The sequence below is a fragment of the Protopterus annectens genome, chromosome 2.part1 (genome assembly GCF_019279795.1).
Source record: "Protopterus annectens isolate FY-2018-M chromosome 2.part1, PAN1.0, whole genome shotgun sequence".
Classification (NCBI taxonomy): Eukaryota; Metazoa; Chordata; order Ceratodontiformes; family Protopteridae; genus Protopterus; species Protopterus annectens.
The window spans coordinates 735,661,258-735,679,965 of NC_056729.1; the positions used below are offsets into that span (position 1 = coordinate 735,661,258).

Consider the following 18,708-nt stretch of genomic DNA (forward strand, 5'->3'; position numbering starts at 1 on the left):
ATCTGCGAACTTCATTAGCCAAAGACCTTATGTGTTAGCCTGTACTTCAGAGAAGAAGATACCAAACTGGAGATGACCCATGACTTAACCCAGTGGTACTCCACTTTTCAGTGGTATGAAGTCGGATTTGGAGTCTGCTACTTTCACAGTGTGAGTTCTGTCAGTGAGCCAGTTGGCAAACCATCTTGTGACATAGGGATTTATACCTAGTTTAGTGAGTTTATCTAAAATTCCAGAGTGGGGGATGGTGTCGAAAGCCTTGGTGAGATCTAGCTAGTCTGTGTGAACCACCTTACCCTCAGCTACGGCTTTGGTGACTGCTTCAAAGAAGTCTATCAGGTTTAGGAGACATGATCTGCCTTTTACAAACCCAGACTGGGTAGGGTCGAGAGTTTGGAGATTACCAATGTCTTTGTTTATAAGTTCCATGATGATATATTCCATGGCTTTACAGAAAAGGCTCATCAGGCTAATGGGGTGGTAGTTGCTGGGATCAGTGGTGACTCCCCCTTTGTGAAGTGGGATAACTGTTGCTGTGCACCATTCAGTGGGCACAAAGCCTAAAGTGAGGCTTTGATTGAACATTGTACTTAGGTGGAGTGCCAGTTCGTTCTGTAGTTCGTGTAGAACACAGCCTGGGATGTTGTCAGGTCCCATGGATGCTGTATTCTTGCCTTTGGAGAGTGTGTTTTTACCTGTGCAGCCATGATTACAGGAACTTTGCATTCTTCCAGTATAGAGATGGGCCCTTTAAGTGGTGAGAGGGGGGTAAAGTTAGCACTGAACCAATCTGCCAGGATGTTGGCAATATCTGTTGGTTCTGTATATTTAGTTCTATTGTGCTGTAACTCAAAGCAGATCTGAGTGTTGCCATTGAGATTCTTGACATAGCTATAGAATGTTTTGTGGTTGTCCTTAGAATCAGTGGCAATTTTGTTTTTGTAACAAGCTTTGGAGGAATTTATGAGGGACTCTCAGTTTCTTACTGAGGCTGACCAGGGAGTTCCTCCAATCATGAGATTTTACACGTTTTTGTAACAGTTTCTTTCTTCTGTTGTACAGTTTGTTTATTGCAGGGGACCACCAGATGGGCTTCCTTTTTTTAGAGGATTGCATCTTGGTTCTGTTAGGGATAGCATAATCCATGCACTTGTGTAAGTGCTTTTGTGTAGGATTCATCAGTCGTACCTCTATTGTCCATCTGCATGGGTGTCGTGAAGTTTGCCACTTCTGTTTTAAGAAGCATGAAGTTGGCTTTGGAGAAATTCTTTATGTTGGTTTCCGTAATGGGGGGTGGGGGCAGGATGTGCATGTCTATGTTTATTAGCTTGTGGTTGTATCTGACCAACAAGGAATTGACCTCTGGTGTTGAACACCGGTTGTCCATGTTGATAATGATCAGGTCTAGGATATTGCTGCCCCTGGTGGGCTGTGGATAAGTTGATCCAAGGAGTTGGAATTTATGAGTTCCAGAAAACATTGAGCAAAAGATTTGGTACATGAGCAGTTTCCCCAGTTAATGGTGGAGTAGTTGAAATTGCCCATTATTAGGGTGTTGGGTTGTAGCCTAATATTTTCCAGTGTATCAAGAAATGAGGAGTGGGAATCCTGGGGCATGGTGGGGGATCTGTAGAAAGCTAAAATTTGGATTGCCATCTTGCCCAGAGTTTGGTGCACTTGGATAATCTTGGATGCATTATGCTGAGCAACTATTCTGGAGGTGTGGATATCCTTAATGAATATGGACACACATCTGCCTTTAGTGTTTCAATCCAGGTTAGGTGGCTGAATGGTGTGGTATGAATTATAGCCTGGTAATGCAGGGGTGATCTCTGAAGCCTTGAACCAGGTTTCTGTCACTGTATAGATGTCGATGTTCTCTATTTTAAGGAGTGCCTTGAGTGAGTACATTTGGAGGTTTAGACTTCTAGCATTGAGTCGCATTACCCTCAGATTTTGCTTGCTTGTACCTCTTATGGTGGTGAATTTGTCATTTGAACCTTGCCTAAAAAAAGGCACTATAGGGGTGGCAAGAGCCTTAGCCAGTATCTGGAATCCCAAGGTTGACAGGTGAAGGCCATCTCTGGCAAAGCATCGTGGTCTGTCGATCATGTCATCCCAGGCAGACAGATACTGGATCCCCTTAGAATGACACCAGAAGCTTAGCGAATTGTTGAAGTCAATCATTTTATCCCTGTACTGTGGTATCATTCTAGTTGATGGCAGGATGCTACTCAGGCTGGGGTCATACCTGCCTGGGCTACAAGATTGGACAGCTCGTTCATGTATCTTTTCATGTAGTCCAGCAAGGTACATCTCGAGTCATTCACACCAACATGGACAATGACAGAGTCATATTTGTACTTGCTGTGGAGTGACCTGAGTGCATGCGTTATGTGGTGGATCCTGGTACCCAACAGGCAGCTGACAGTAACTTTCTCCTTGTTTAGCCTGGTGCGTGGAACATCAGTGTGCCTGACTTTAGAGTCGCCTATGACTAGAGTATTGGGTATGTTGTTGTGCCTTATGGGCTGTGGTTGAGTGGCACACTGAGTTTTTGGGCTATGTGTCATTTGGGTTGTGTTGGGGGTGGAGGTTACTTGCATTTCTGCTTTGGAGGTCTCTGTTGCTTGGGCAAATTTTTATTGAGATCCTCTGTGAATGTAGGTGTGCGTTTTGTGTTTCTGTGTGTGTGTTTTGGTGGTGTAGGTTTTGAGGGGCTATGTGATGAGTGTGGTGTGGTGCAAGTGTTTACCCTCTCCTCTTGACTGTCTAGTCCAGTCTTGGGTATATAAGTGCATCTCTCACAGGTTGTAGTGTTGGGTGGTAGGAGGATAGGGTTGTTTGTGTACATGAGGCAATTGCTGCATTGCCCCAAGATGCCCAGATTCATTAGGTAGTCAGGAGAAAACACTGGGAGCTGACCCTTAGACATGCCTGGATAGGTGCTTATTTATTAAGTACTAAAGCCTGAGTGCTGTAGTAATTTGTAGCTTATTTAGTGCTTACAAGGAGTTCTGAACAAGTGCTGAGCTTAAAGAAACAGATTTGAGTGCTAAAACTAAAGAACTGGCTAGTTCTAAGGGAAAATTTGAAGAGCAGACTTTATATATAACAGTAGCAAATGAGCAAACTGATTTAAACAAATTACCAATTAATCAATTAAAAGCTAAAAACTGAGCCCCGTTTAAGCAGTTTTCAATAAGACAAGTTCTAACTGTGCACTCCTGCCACTAGGGTGCAGGGGAACCTTCTCCAAAAAAAGATGGCCTGGATCAGTGCTCAAGTTATAAAAACAAAGCTAGATTCAGCAGGACTGAATCTAGTCTATCCTACAGAAAACAAGGTGTACCAATTTCAGAAAGAAACCATTCAAACAAGCAGGCACAATACGCCTTTAACCAAAAACTCCCAGCTCAGAAGGGCAGAATCTACCCTCTCCTCCCACAAGAGTGTAGACCACATCGTCTTAATGTAAAATAATTGGCCCGAAGCCCAAGTGCTTAAAGCAGAACTAATACACTTTTAGAATAACAGACACTAAACCTTCAATCAGCAACTCGCAACTTAGAAGGATGTAAGCTACCTGTCCAGTGCAGTGCAGACCACAACCTTCTTAATGTAAAACAACTAGTCTGAAGCCCAAGTGCTTAAACCAAAGGCTTAGAATAACAATTACAATTTAATCAGGCTACTAACAAGCAATAATCAATGCAGCAGAATAAATGCAATTTAGTACTTTTAAGGACAGGCAGCAAAAGCAAAATAAAGTAGGAAAAACACAAATACAGTAAAACAGATGAATAAAGTGCATATATATATATATATATATATATATATATATATATATATATATATATATATAAAACACAATAGAAAACAAGCAAAACTGATTTAAACAAATTACCCAATTGACCAGTTAAAAAGCTCAAAACTGAGCCCTGTTCCTGCAGTCTTCAATCAGACACATTCTAACTGCACACTCTTGCCACTAGGGTGCAGAGAAACCTTCTCCAAAAAAGATGGCCTGGATCATTGCTCAAGTTATACAAACAAAGCTAGATTCAGCAGGCCTGAATCTAGTCTATGCTGCAGCAAGCAAGGTGGGCCAATTTCAGAAAGAAACAGTTCAAATAAGCAGGCACAATAAGCCTATAACCAGAAATTCCCAGCTCAGAAGGGCAGAATCTAGTCTCTCCTCCCACAAGAGTGCAGACCACAAACCTTCTTAATGTAAAATAACTGGCCTGAAGCCCATGTGCTTAAACCAGAAATAATACACTTTTAGAATAACAGACACTGAGCCTTCAATCAGCAATTTCCAACTTAGAAGGATGTACGCTACCTGTCCTGCCACAGCAGGGCAGACCACAAACCTTCTTAATGTGAAACAACTGGTATGAAGCCCAAGTGCGTAAACCAAAACGCTTACAATAAAAGTTACAATTTAATCAGGCTACTACCAAGCAGTAATAAATGCAGCAGAATAAATTCAATTAAGTACTTTTAAGAAGAGGCAAAAGCAAAATACAATAATAAAGTAGGAAGAAGCACAAATACAGTAAAATCAGCTGAAGTGTAATTGTTTATTTATTTTTTTATTTTTTTTTTGTGGAGCGGGAGGGGACAGAGCAGATTAAAATGCTATAGGGCATGACCTTCCCAAGTGCTCTCTCTGTACACAGCAGAGGAGATGGGACTGATAGGAGTGTCTGAAATCAAAATATGATCTCACTGTACTCAGCTGAGTGAGCAAATGAGATGGGCCCAGGAGGAGTGTCCAAAAACAAATTTACAGCAGGGGCTGCCAATTCCAAAGCCACCAAGATAAACAACACAACAGAAACAGGGAGGGAGGGCAGAAGGCTTCCTGCAGATAGACAGAGAGCACAATATTTAATGAATCAAATATCTACAAATATCTAATCTTAAATAAGTGCAGAGAAAAGTATACTTAAATCTGCTTGCGTCCAGTTGATGTTTGCAGGCAAATCTCAGAAGCCAACAACTCAGCAGATGAGCAAAAATGATTACTAGAAATGTGACCAACACAGATTTTAATGCAAGCACAACCCCCCAGGCTAAGAGTAACACAGAATTTCAAAAGCAGTCTAACAACTTTCAATGAGCTCAGCTACATTAGCTGATATCATAGATGTTAGACTACAAGCTTTAAGAGACAAACAAATAAATGTCTCTTTTGCCTATGGAGTATGAGAATGTAGACATAAACAGAAAAAAGTACTTTTTGCATAACGGTATGTGAGCTTACTGACACAGAATATTTATTTCAAAAAAGTTAATAAAACCAAAGACTATGCCTAAACTATTGTTGCCTATTACCAAAATGGAAATTCTAAGCGCAACAGAGTCGCTAGCATCTGCAGAAACCCTTAGATGATAACTACCTCTGAGTTGTACAAGGCATTCAATAATATGTTGTACAGTTCATTCTATGATCTTCATGAATTAGTGAAAGTAAAAGGTACCATTCCTGAATAATCCAGGTTTGTAGAACTTATTCAAGCACGCAAACCTAGTAACAATAGATTCATGTCAATCAGTTATGAACCTATCTTCTTATTAACACTGGAAACAAAACTACAGAAGCAAGTACTGTCTTGCAGAATGGAAATGATTATTCTTTATCTCACCTTGCCCACACAGCAGGTGTTTGTAAAGGAAGGGTGAATTAACCACCTTATGGCTTAACATCCAGACCAAGGATAATGGGAAATAAATTTCTTTCACAGCATTTTGCTTGATTTTAACACAATCTTTAATGCATTGTAATGGTCATTTATATGGCAACTCCATACATGATGAGTTTTCAAGGGTCAGAACTGGGCGAGCTGCCACTGTGAACCATTTTGAGCCTAGCCAAAGTTTCCCATTAAAGGGTAAGAATCAAACTGTGTACTTTGTGTTTGGTAAGTATACCACTCCCTCCTGCATAAACACACATATTTTGCCGCTAATCCACTAATTTTGTTTGTAAAGTAAATTCATTATGTTCATCTGGTAATGGCAGAATTTTGGTGGGCAACTCCATTTCCCTGATCTTTCCCATCACTTAGGGAAGAGAAAAAAGTGTTTCTTCTCAACAGTTTTATTTGCTTTGGCAGTGTAAATGTTTGCCTTATATCTTAGAGAACACACGTTTCTGGTAGAAATTTGCTGTACAGCTCTACTAACATTGTATGACATGCATTTAGGATCTTGGGTCTGGTCCAGTGTCTGAGTAGAGTGAAGTTATTTATAGATGTGTATGGTCTTCCATCCCTATGTCTTTTGGCAGTACTGGAGATAAACAGTTCCTTTTCTAATGTTTTACACTGAATGCAGTCAACAAAAGACTGTGCAAAATGCATTTCAATTATATTCACACCTAAATAATAAAAATGGCATAATGAGCCTGTTGAAATTATTTTGCAGTATCCCTATCAGCACAAGTCAACCGAATGCAGCACACAAATTTCTTAAGGCACTTGCACCAATTCTGTCAGCAGACTGTGTCTGAAGTCATTCACGCTTACTGTTTAGTACATGAGAAGCCTCAGATACAATAAAGGCAGGCTGTAATTTCCATTTCATAGACTGATAATAATGTGACAATAACTCAAGCAAGCAAATGTTGACAAAATCAAATAGACTGTAACCAGCACAACTCTAGCCTTCCTTTGAAAAAGAAATGCATTTTCTACGTCTGATCTGTCATGTCGCATGAAAAAAAGATTCCACCAACAGAACACTTTATCTGACAAGAAAAATAAACAATTTTGTCTTGGAAAGATCAGAAAACATAGCCTATAAACTGACGGTTTCTGAAAGGGGCACTGTGATTGCTAATTTAATGTACAAATTAGTAAGATAAGATGCAACCAATTATAAAACTAGTTTCTGAGATGAAAGACTGAGGAAGCACTGACAAATCTCTTTTTTAATGAAGCAGAAAGTTTAACGTGTTAAACCAAGCAACATGAGTTTGCCTTATTAATAAAAGTAAGTTTATAACCATATACTACAAGCTATTATAATCATTCACTAAACTACAACTTACTATATTATTTCTATCAAGTAATAAAACATGTAATTTACCTCTTAATCCTTGCTCCTGAGTTGAATTTCTTTCTTTCTATCTGCCCTTTTCACTGTCAAAAAACTAATACCACTGTTAAGACTCAAATACAACTTATAAAACAATATATACTACATAATACAGATCAATCAACATTGCACCTTCAGTTTTCCAGAAGGGATATTATTTCCTTATAACATGCTTGCTGAAAAGCTGAACATCTCGGACTTGAGACACAGGAAAATCTTGCAAGAAAACAACTTTAGTTACAACTGCAAAACGTAAGAGATACTAAATCCTAAACAAGAAAAGAATAATGAATGATGTGAATAGGTTTCTGTATGTATTTGTGTGTGTGTGTGTGTGTGTGTGTGTGTGTGTGTGTGTGTGTGTGTGTGTGTGTGTGTGTGTGTGTGTGCGCTCTCACATGTACGCACAGTTTTTTGATTCCTAATCGACACACACTTGTATATGTTCAACATCACACTAACAGTTAAAAATATAATACCAAATATTTTAATTGTGTGATAGTAACATCATTGCAGGGGTGGGTATTATGGTTGGTATTTACTTCTTTCTGCAAGCGTACTTCATCCCCTTAGTTTTAACCTTGAGATCAGACTTGGCTATTTCATAACATATTTCACAATAACTTGTTATCTCCAAGGCATTATTTCTATATTATAAAAATGTTGTTCTGGTTTGAAGGCTAAGAAAGTCTACCAAATTACTTATGGGGTGACGATATTACATAAGAATATTACTGCATCTAATGCAGAAAAAGCAAGAGAATAACTAAATACTGAAATTAAAAGTTATATGTATATATAATGATAAAAAATCCAAATTGTTTACAATTGCAATATCATCACATCTTGAAGTAGTTAATATGCACTAGAGCACTATTTTTGAACTTTTCCAACAAGTCATATTATTGTGTAAACCAATTAAAATGGCATTACAGCTGAATTGCAAGAAGTAAAAACATAATAAAGAAAAAGAGCTGGAGGGGCAAATTTAAAAATAATGTTTTATTATAAATAATCAAGAGCATTTATATTTAGAATTAACATGCTTTTTCTTCAGGCTCTTTTCTATAACATGATGATATTTCCATAGTTACCCCTCTAGTTCTATTTATTTATTTGTGTTATGTAAAAATGTATACTATGTTTTGTATTGTTTCTTAATTAGGGTATCTTAAAGGCAAATAAAGGCTTGGAATGCATTTATAGTAGTGTACAATATTATCTCTCAAAAGTGAATACAGCATATGAAATATTATTAGAATATTTGTTGCTTTTACATTATGTATTTCATAATGCATCTTGGACAGTATTTTGCCATTTAATGCTATTTCAAGACAAGATTTAGCTTAATTTTACCTGCAATTTATTTAGCTATTTAGGTGTAGCAGAGTAGCATGGAGGAACATATTAAACATGCATATGCCTACAAATGTCATTGGACTTAAACTTTTGCAATAGTAGGAGCAGAGTGTTTTCTGCAATGATCTGGTAGTTGCTTGTAGTCGTTGACACATTTTTTTGGATCACGTTCATTTTACTACTTATTGGTTGAGAGTATTCAGGGATAGATATTAAAAGTGATCACATGCCGGGCTGTAACAAAGTAATTTCATGGCAATGGAATAGCTGTAAAAAGAAAGATCCTCCTTTACAAACCACTAATGTATAAAATGCTTTATAGGAAAAGTGCTATAGTCCTGATGAATCCTCCAACAGATTACATACGTACAGCTGCATCTAAAATGATCATTAACAAAGGCAGCAGCTTCAGCGAATGGTAGCTGGAAAGAAAATTATAAATGTTATGCTGACAAACATGCAGATTTCTTAATGAACTCTGCTGACAACTTCTTTGAATGTAGAACTCATAGTATAGACAAAATACTAGACTTGGTAAATGACAATTGATTCTTGCCCATTAGAAATGATACAAGGGGCATATAAATTGAAAAGAAAACTAATCTCAGGTGACCTACTTTCTGTTTTCGCTCTGCTTTTCCTGTTTCAGGCGTTCCACATAAAATGCATGACACCAACATTCTCAAGAATAATCACATGACAGACCTGAAGACCTAGTAAACCGTGACTTTTCAATATGCATGTGCAACACATCTGTTTTAGAATTTTGTTAATTAATTCTTCTTCATACTTCATGTCAGAGAAACCATTGAGCTGGTTTTCCAATTAAGATAATGCAGGTACCCTTGCAGTAGTTTCTATGGTAACGCAAGTTAGTCCGTTGTATAACAAAGCTTGTACAAAATTCATCAGCAAGCCTGATGCAGAAGAAAACATGCAACATTTTTGCACTTCACTGAATACATGCTAAATCAGTGATCAATAACCTTGTCTAGTCATACAGTATTAAATTATAGCAGTATTGATACATAACATACAATTATGTCACAACTTACAGAACTACCTGCAAAAGTAAAAGCATTTCTGTTTTATGCCAATAACTGTGCTACTTTAAAAATGTGTGTGTGTGTGTGTGTGTGTGTGTGTGTGTGTGTGTGTGTGTGTGTGTGTGTGTGTGTGTGTGTGTGTGCATGTATTTTGGTGTAACCATGGCATTTTTCAATGAAACAGCATAATTATTTTGCAATATAAAATTTTCATGCTGGAAGTACAAACTGAAATCACAACAAACTTTCAACAAGTAATTGGACAGATTGTGTGCCACTCTTTTAATATCTAGACTTAATAAGGCTCTCTTTAATTGTACAATGCATTCAGCAAAGACTATCGTAGGGGATTATATGACCACAGCATGAATATCACAAATGCTAATTCACTTTTTTCCATACACAACCCCATATTTTTACCATGAGGGTCTCAGTACTACTTATTAAGGATCTGCACTACTGTTGAGCAGCAATAACATTTAAGTGGGTTAGCTTCTGGATTAATAGGCTCTGAAAAAAATTCTACCGTTATTTGTACCTACTATAAAAGTAATAGGAAAATGAAGTCTTTTTAACATTTTTAATATTGAAATGCTTGCTTGCTGGCTGGTATTCACAGCATCTGTATTTCTTTTGGCCACCTGGACATCAATAGAAAAATCAAGTGTGAAAATTCCCGGCAGGAGAGAAGGGGTAACAGAACGACTAAGGCCAGTTAACACGTCTTTCCTCATAGTATTTCCCCTAGCTCCAAAGCAACACAGCTTTCAGCAGACAGAGAAAGAGAAAGAGAAAGAAAGAGAAAGAAACACAGAGAAGGAAAAACATAGATGGTGGCATCTGAAAAAATATTAAAGGTATATACACTTTCTTTAAGAAATGTATTGCTATGAAAGGCTAAATCATTAAATTGGATGGGCAATTTTGTATTCACTCCTTGGTGTGTATCTGTGCAGTGCTTACGGTTTATTTTTATTTAATTTATTTTATTTCATTTTGTGATATTGTATATTTGTTCACTTGGTTAGTGAACTGATCAGTGTACATCAATTTTCAGGCTCAGCCTGGGTTACTTAGGCAAACAATGAAGTTGTATACAAAGCATAATAGTGACACACAGAGATGGAAAACTGTATAAAATTTTCTGTCTTAGAACAGACTTTCTAAAGATTATATAAGAATCTAGTGTCTCACAGCTAAATGTCACTATTACAAGATATGTAAATGAGGGATAGTGAGTGGTACAGTTGAAAGACTATATGATGTTTAGATGCAGTAGGAAGTAGATGGAGTTGAAACATGGTGTATGCATATTTACATTGTAGATGTCTCCAAATTACTGAAAATTATAGGTCTGAGTAACCTCATGAAGAAGCCTTGGTTTTAAATATTAAAGTGAAATTTCCAGAATCCAGCTGTTTACATCTCTTTGTCTTGGAAGACGCTGCTTAATTTGGGATCAGAAATAAGAAGGGTCTTTAGAATCAGTGACATCTGGGGGATGGATTGATGTAGTTTCGGTCCCAAGATACTGGAGCTGTGGTCTTGTTGTGCATATTTGCAGAACAGGCCCATTTGATGATTAACTATGGAAATTGTTGGATGCGGTACTACTGATGAGTCTCATGACTGGTAGGGATGGTGTGTCATGCTTGAGTACTGAAAAGAACATGCAGCTTAGGAGAAGGTTAGCTCTGGCTTGCATTATAAGCCATTCGGCCTTGTCAAGGCTTAGTAGTGGTGTTAATTATGGTGGTAGATTGCTAATGCAAATGCAGATTTTGTTGGACATAGTTTGAACATTTGCAGTGTTTTTATTTGATGAGAAGGTAAAAAGGGGAAGTCCATATTCCAATTTGTCTATTAAAACACCACTTACTACAGCTGCCCTGGCAGGTAAGGAAAGATATTGTGAGGATTTGTTTGCCCCCAAAAAGTACACTGTTAGATTTTAAACAGAGTTTGTGAATGAAGGATTGATCAAGCCAAATTTATGGGTATTTAAAAGAAGCATTTGTTTCAAGATGGTTATTACAGAGGTCAGTAATGCAGATGGTGTGTAACCATTTGTTAACATCTTGTTAGTTCTAAAAAATCATTTTTTTTTTCTTTTTGTTATTCAGGATTACTTTTAATTAAGCCAGTTGTTTATGTTGTGAAAGTCAGTTGAAGTTGGACTAGAATACCCTCTTGTAAGGGGCTTCTTCTGTATACCACAATATGATGTGCTTATAAGTGTAGCTGCAAATGTGATATGTCAATGGTTACCTACAAATAAATATAGAGAAAGTAGTAGGACAACAATTGAACCTTGTGGAATGTCTGATGTAATAGAAAGGGGTTAAGAAAGGGAGGAGTCAATTTTGACCTGAAATGATCTGTCATTGATAAAGTTATTCAACCAATCGGAAGTCTGTAAGCTGATTCCAATGTCAAGGAGGTGGTAAAGTAAAATGCAATAGTCCATTTTATCAAAAGTCCAGGATATATTGATAAAGATGGCCACAGTTAGGTTACCTTTGTCCATGCTGGAAGAAATGTTGTCATTGATGGTTCAGAGTGCAGTCATGGTACTCCTGCCTCGTCAAAACTCAAGTCACATTTGGCAGCAAATGTCAGTTCTGCAAGTAGGTGGTGAGTTGGTTGCAGCTTACTTTTTCAAAGATTTTGACTATCCTTGGGAATAATGGTACTGGCTTGATCGGGACGGTGCTGCTTGATTTGAATTCTGTGGTTATGGGTCCGTTTAGAGAAGATCTCCCAAATAATTGTATGGTATTAAATGTGAAGTATAAGTTATAAATATGGAGTAGTGGAGTGACTATATGGTCTCTGCAGTAGTGTAAGAAACATGGTTAGAGGTAGTCAGTTACAGTGTGGGCATCAAATGTGATTTGTTCTAACAATGGACGTTTTTGGTTGAAAGTGATTCTATGGAAGTAAAATGCTGAAATGTATTTTGTTGTGGAATGAGATTATCTCCATTGAAGTTCAGCTGGAAGGTTGCTGAATTCAGACTGAAAGTCTACTGCGGAGATGTTGCCATTTTGATGGGCAATGTAACTACTTGTGGATTTTTTGAGATACTTTAGAGGGAGTTCAGGAGGCTGGTTTATTTGGTGGATAAGTATCTTGCTTTGTGCCTGCAAATAACTTGTTTGTTGATATTATGTAGGAAATGTAGTGATTCCTAGTTTAAGAAGAGGGGTTAGATTTTTCATTGGTGCCATCACAAAGTTTCATTCTGTTTTAAGTTATTTAGAGAGAATCTTTTTAAGTGTTTAAAGATCCTGGCTATGATAGGGAAACAGGTGCTTTGAAGGGGAAAGATGGTGAATAAGTTGATTTGCAGCCGTACTTGCATTTGTTTTATTAAGTATAGCTAACTAATTAATGGCAGAGGTATGTGTTAGTCAACTGGAGAGATCACTTGGAGTTTGTGACCTGAATGTGATCAGTTTGGGTGTGTGTTTCTTGACAGAGTTTTGAATTAGGAAATATAATGGGCAGATTGCAGAGAGGATGGTAAGGGAGGAAATGTTTCAGAGCTGGGAGGTCATTGTGAACTCAATGAGGAAGTGATTGTTAGTTCTGCAGATGAGTCTTCTTGGTTGTTTTACAATATGCATTAGATTCAGGTCATAAAGGATTTCTGTGATGTCATATTCATTGGGTCCAATAACATTGATGTTGAAGTGTCCTGGAATTATTATGTGATTACGTGAGGGATGCAAGACATAATGTTTTGGGTAAGATTTTAAGTTAAGTGTTAATACCAGGACACTAGATATCAACACTACTTCTTGTAAACACCAGATTTGTATGCCAGTGTAAAGAATGATTTAACAGTGAGACTATAGCTGTCAAAGGCATAATCATGTGATGATGAGGCTGTTGACAGGAATGGGTTAACAGCATAATATCCTAATGATCATATAATGAGCCATACTATATGCTAATGAAGAAAAAACATGCTGGTGAAGTTCAGAAATGTATAAAACATGTACCAACATGTTGCGCCCTCTTTAACTCTGAATTCAACACATACTGGAATACTGACACAGGAAATCTTTAAAGAATGTTAGGGGTTGCAGCAGTGATTGTAAACCTGCATCTGCAATAGGCTTACATAAAAGATATTACGGCTGTACAGCCGGACATCTCCTTTGAAGGAGTAGGGTTTTTAGACCATATTTGACCTACTGTGGACTACATGAAATATACATACAGTACTTGATTGCTACATGGTAGACAGGGAAATCAGAAAAGAAATAGTAGAGATCTACCAGCCCCATCTGAGGTCCCAAGGGAATCATGGAGAACCCATCCCAGTGGATACCAATGTATGTGTATTATATATTTTAGCTACAGGGACTTGTCAGAGAACTACAGGGGGCACAGGTGGGGTTGGAAAGCGTTCTTCCTCATAAATACTCCAGTAGGTCCTCAGTGCAATGCTTCAATATGTGGAGGAGCATATATGGGTGCATGCACCCTACAGGAGAGAGCTACAACCATGCAAAATGTATATGCTATTGTTCCTTTTCCTGAGGCTCTGGGGGACACAAAATGCACACACATTGAAATAAAAGCCCTGCCTGGTAAATTTGGAAGGAGGTATGTGAACAGAAAAAAAGTATTATTTTGTCAACTGTAAGGTGGTTTGTACTGCACAAAATGTCATCTGTAATGTGTTTGCAGGCCATCCTGCCCGTTTTGACAACTCCCACATATGCCACTTCTATGGCCAGCATCTAAGATTTGCAAGTGGGACTTCATCTCAAGGACATCTAGTGGGGATATAGAATATGCACTAGAACTTTGACTCATGATTCTTTTGAGAAACCCACACAATTCCAATGAGCAGGGATGCAGCACTGCACATGCACTGAATAGAAGTACCACCTAGCTTGTATTTCCTCTGCTCAAATCATGGTTCTACTGCCTGAACACATCTGAAGGTGCCCTGCAATTTAACCCTGCTATTTCTGGCAAAATAGTGACTGATTGCGCTATGTTTCTTAAGTTTGTAGTTAGAAAACTGCGGTAGCAGGATGCCCCAGTACAAGGACCACAGTGTCCAGAACCATGGGTAGTGGCAGTCGACACAAATAAAGGGTCAGGTGAGAGGCCAGTAGCAGTGGCTAATCATTACAGACAAAGGCAGGCACAATATGAAATGACTCTAGCTAATAGGCAGTGAATTGCATATATATTTAGTTCTTAGTTAATGTAAGAGCTAACCAGATACTAACAGTAGCACTGATGCATACAAAACAAACAAATACAAAAAAAACAGACTTTGTTTACCCATACAGTGGCTGGTTTCTGTGAACTTAGACATTGGCAACCCATGGCTGGGACGTTCTCAGCAGCAGTAGGAAATGTGTTGTGGTCAACCTGTCATGAAGAAATAGTGCAATACATAAAGAAAAGTAAGCTGTAAGTAAAAATCAGTGATACAGGGAAATCATAACAATAACTGATATATCTATAATATACACAAGGGGGTTGTACAGAGTAAAAATCAGTGATACAGGGAAATCATAACAATAACTGATATATCTATAAAATACACAAGGGGGTTGTACAACTGTGGTGGTGGTGCTGCGGTAGCGTTGTCGCCTCACAGTAAGACGTTGTCCTGTTCGGTTCTCAGCTAAAGCGTCATCTGTGTGGAGACATGCATGAATGGGCTTAACTTTGTTGAAGGTTGTGCGTCAGGGCCGGCAACTCGGCACGTATAAATCTACTGCCAATCATTGGCGGACCGCAGTTCTGCTGTGGCGACCCCTAACCGGGAAAAGCCGAAAGACACAACAACATACACAAGGGGGTTGTACAGAGTAGAAATCAGTGATATGGGGAAATCATAACAATAACTGATATATCTATAATATACACAAGGGGGTTGTACAGAGTAGAAATCAGTGATACAGGGAAATCATAACAATAACTGATATATCTATAATATACACAAGGGGGTTGTACAGAGTAAAAATCAGTGATACAGGGAAATCATAACAATAACTGATATATCTATAATATACACAAGGGGGTTGTACAGAGTAAAATCAGTGATACAGGGAAATCATAACAATAACTGATATATCTATAATATACACAAGGGGGTTGTACAGAGTAAAAATCAGTGATACAGGGAAATCATAACAATAACTGATATATCTATCATATACACAAGGAGGTTGTACAGAGTAAAATTAGTGATACAGGGAAATCATAACAATAACTGATATATCTATGATATACACAAGGGGGCTGTACAGAGTAAAAATCAGTGATACAGGGAAATCATAACAATGACTGATATATCTATATATACACAACGGGGTTGTACAGAGTAAAAATCAGTGATACAGGGAAATCATAACAATAACTGTTATATCTATAATATACACAAGGGGGTTGTATAGAGTAAAAATCAGTGATACAGGGAAATCATAACAATAATTGATATATCTATATATACACAAGGAGGTTGTACAGAGTAAAAATTAGTGATACAGGGAAATCATAACAATAACTGATATATCTATAATATACACAAGGGGGTTGTACAGAGTAAAAATCAGTGATACAGGGAAATCATAACAATAACTGATATATCTATAATATACACAAGGGGGTTGCACAACTGCGGTGGTGGTGCTGCGGTAGCATTGTCGCCTCACAGTAAGACGTTGTCCTGTTCAGTTCTCAGTTAAAGCGTCATCTGTGTGGAGACATGAGTGAATGGGCGTACCTTCGTTGAAGGTTGTGCGTCGGGGTCGGCAACTCGGCACGTAAAAATCTACTGCCAATCTTTAGCGGACCAGAGTTCCGCTGTGGCGCCCCCTAACCGGGAAAAGCCGAAAGACACAACAACATACACAAGGGGGGTTGTACAGAATAAAAATCAGTGATACAGGGAAATCATAACAATAACTGATATATCTATAATATGCACAAGGGGGTTGTACAGAGTAAAAATCAGTGATACAGGGAAATCATAACAATAACTGATATATCTATAATGTACACAAGGGGGTTGTACAGAGTAAAAATCAGTGATACAGGGAAATCATAACAATAACTGATATATCTATAAAATACACAAGGGGGTTGTACAGAGTAAAAATCAGTGATACAGGGAAATCATAACAATAACTGATATATCTATAATAAACACAAGGGGGTTGTACAGAGTAAAAATCAGTGATACAGGGAAATCATAACAATAACTGATATATCTATAATATACACAAGGGGGTTGTGCAGAGTAAAAATCAGTGATACAGGGAAATCATAACAATAACTGATATATCTATCATATACACAAGGAGGTTGTACAGAGTAAAATTAGTGATACAGGGAAATCATAACAATAACTGATATATCTATGATATACACAAGGGGGCTGTACAGAGTAAAAATCAGTGATACTGGGAAATCATAACAATAACTGATATATCTATAATATACACAAGGGGGTTGTACAGAGTATAAATCAGTGATACATGGACATCATAACAATAACTGATATATCTATAATATACACAAGGGGGTTGTAAAGAGTAAAAATCAGTGATACAGGGGAATCATAACAATAACTGATATATCTATAATAAACACAAGGGGGTTGTACAGAGTAAAAATCAGTGATTCAAGGAAATCATAACAATAGCTGATATATCTATAATATACACAAGGGGGTTGTAAAGAGTAAAAATCAGTGATACAGGGGAATCATAACAATAACTGATATATCTATAATATACACAAGGGGGTTGTACAGAGTAAAAATCAGTGATACATGGACATCATTACAATAACTGATATATCTATAATATACACAAGGGGGTTGTACAGAGAGCAACATATATCAGTATACAGTAAGAGAATAGCAATAGAAACACAAAACAAATCCAAACAACAATGCAAGCACTATAAATTCCCATCAGCATACCACCCTGTCCCTGCAAAATTGTGAAAACTACAGAACTGAGCAAACAATAGTAGAGGCAAGAATATACAGCTACTAAACAGAAAAAAAACTTCAAAAGCATAGAACAGTAGTCAATATAAAAAAAAAAAAAGCAGGACTCATTCAAGATAATGGCAGTCTAACTTTTAATTATGTTACAAAAATATAAAGAACTCTGTGCTCATTAATGTTTGTGTTGCTCGATCACCATGAAGCCATGAAGTACATGTCAGATGAGTTCAAAAGAATTATTGAACCAATGCAGGTACAAAGCTGCCAATGCAAGTATTTATCAAGAAAATTAAAGAATCAAGAATTTGTATTTAGAAATATATACCTTGAAGATGTAAAATGATAGGTTCTGTAGTCTCAGTTGAAACTGTTGATAGTAATTTGTCCAGCATCATTTGGGAAACAAGGCAGTCTTCCCTAGCAAGAAGGAAGTCATAGCTCCACAGCCTGGTTATATGGTTTAGATAAACCTTTCTGGCATGTGCAATATGTTGCAGTAAATAGCACTGAAATCATTACAATTTCTGAATCACTCAATCTCCTTGAAGTACTAAAGAGGTAAATGTGGTGTTGGTTCCTACACAATGACATGCGCATGCCTGGCAGTACAAGAACAGAGAGTTCACGAGTTTAGACTAGATAATAACATGTAAGTGGGCATCATTAGCAGTATTGCTTAGTCAATAATGTGTTAGACATCCCTGCTTATGAAAATTACACTTCCTAGTGTGTGTTAGATGAAAAACCCCTACAAATAAGTTTTAAGTTATATTTACATACTTACTTAGGACTTTAAAAATGCGATGTGTTTGTGCACACATCTCACACATAGATTAAGGACTGCTAACAACGTAACGAAATCAACAGCATACTACATGAAAAGAGACATGGAAGAGCTCTCAGATTATGTACCCCAGGTGGCTATGACCTTAGCTCTGAGCAGCATCTTACCACCACCCAGAATGATACGACAGAACAAGCAGAAAATGATTGATTTCAACAATTGGCTAAGTTTCTGGTGTCATTCTAAGGGGATCCAGTATCTGTCTGCCTGGGATGACATGATTGACAGACCTCAATGCTTTGCCAGAGATGGCCTGCATCTGTCACCCCTGGGCTTCCGGATACTGGACAAGGCTCTTGCCTCCCTTAAAGTGCCTTTTTGGGCAGTGTTCCAAAGACCAAATTACCACAGTAACA

General features: G+C 37.7%; 1 long non-coding RNA gene across 1 annotated transcript in view; it reads right to left on the reverse strand.

Moving 5' to 3' along the window:
• LOC122794225 overlaps positions 1 to 9,273 on the reverse strand; it is a 447,446-nt gene extending 438,173 nt beyond the window's left edge. Inside the window, exon 1 of the long non-coding RNA XR_006363624.1 lies at positions 9,084 to 9,273. This is a non-coding gene — a long non-coding RNA (uncharacterized LOC122794225). The remainder of the gene's footprint in view (positions 1 to 9,083) is intronic.
• Between the last annotated feature and the right edge of the window lie 9,435 nt (positions 9,274 to 18,708).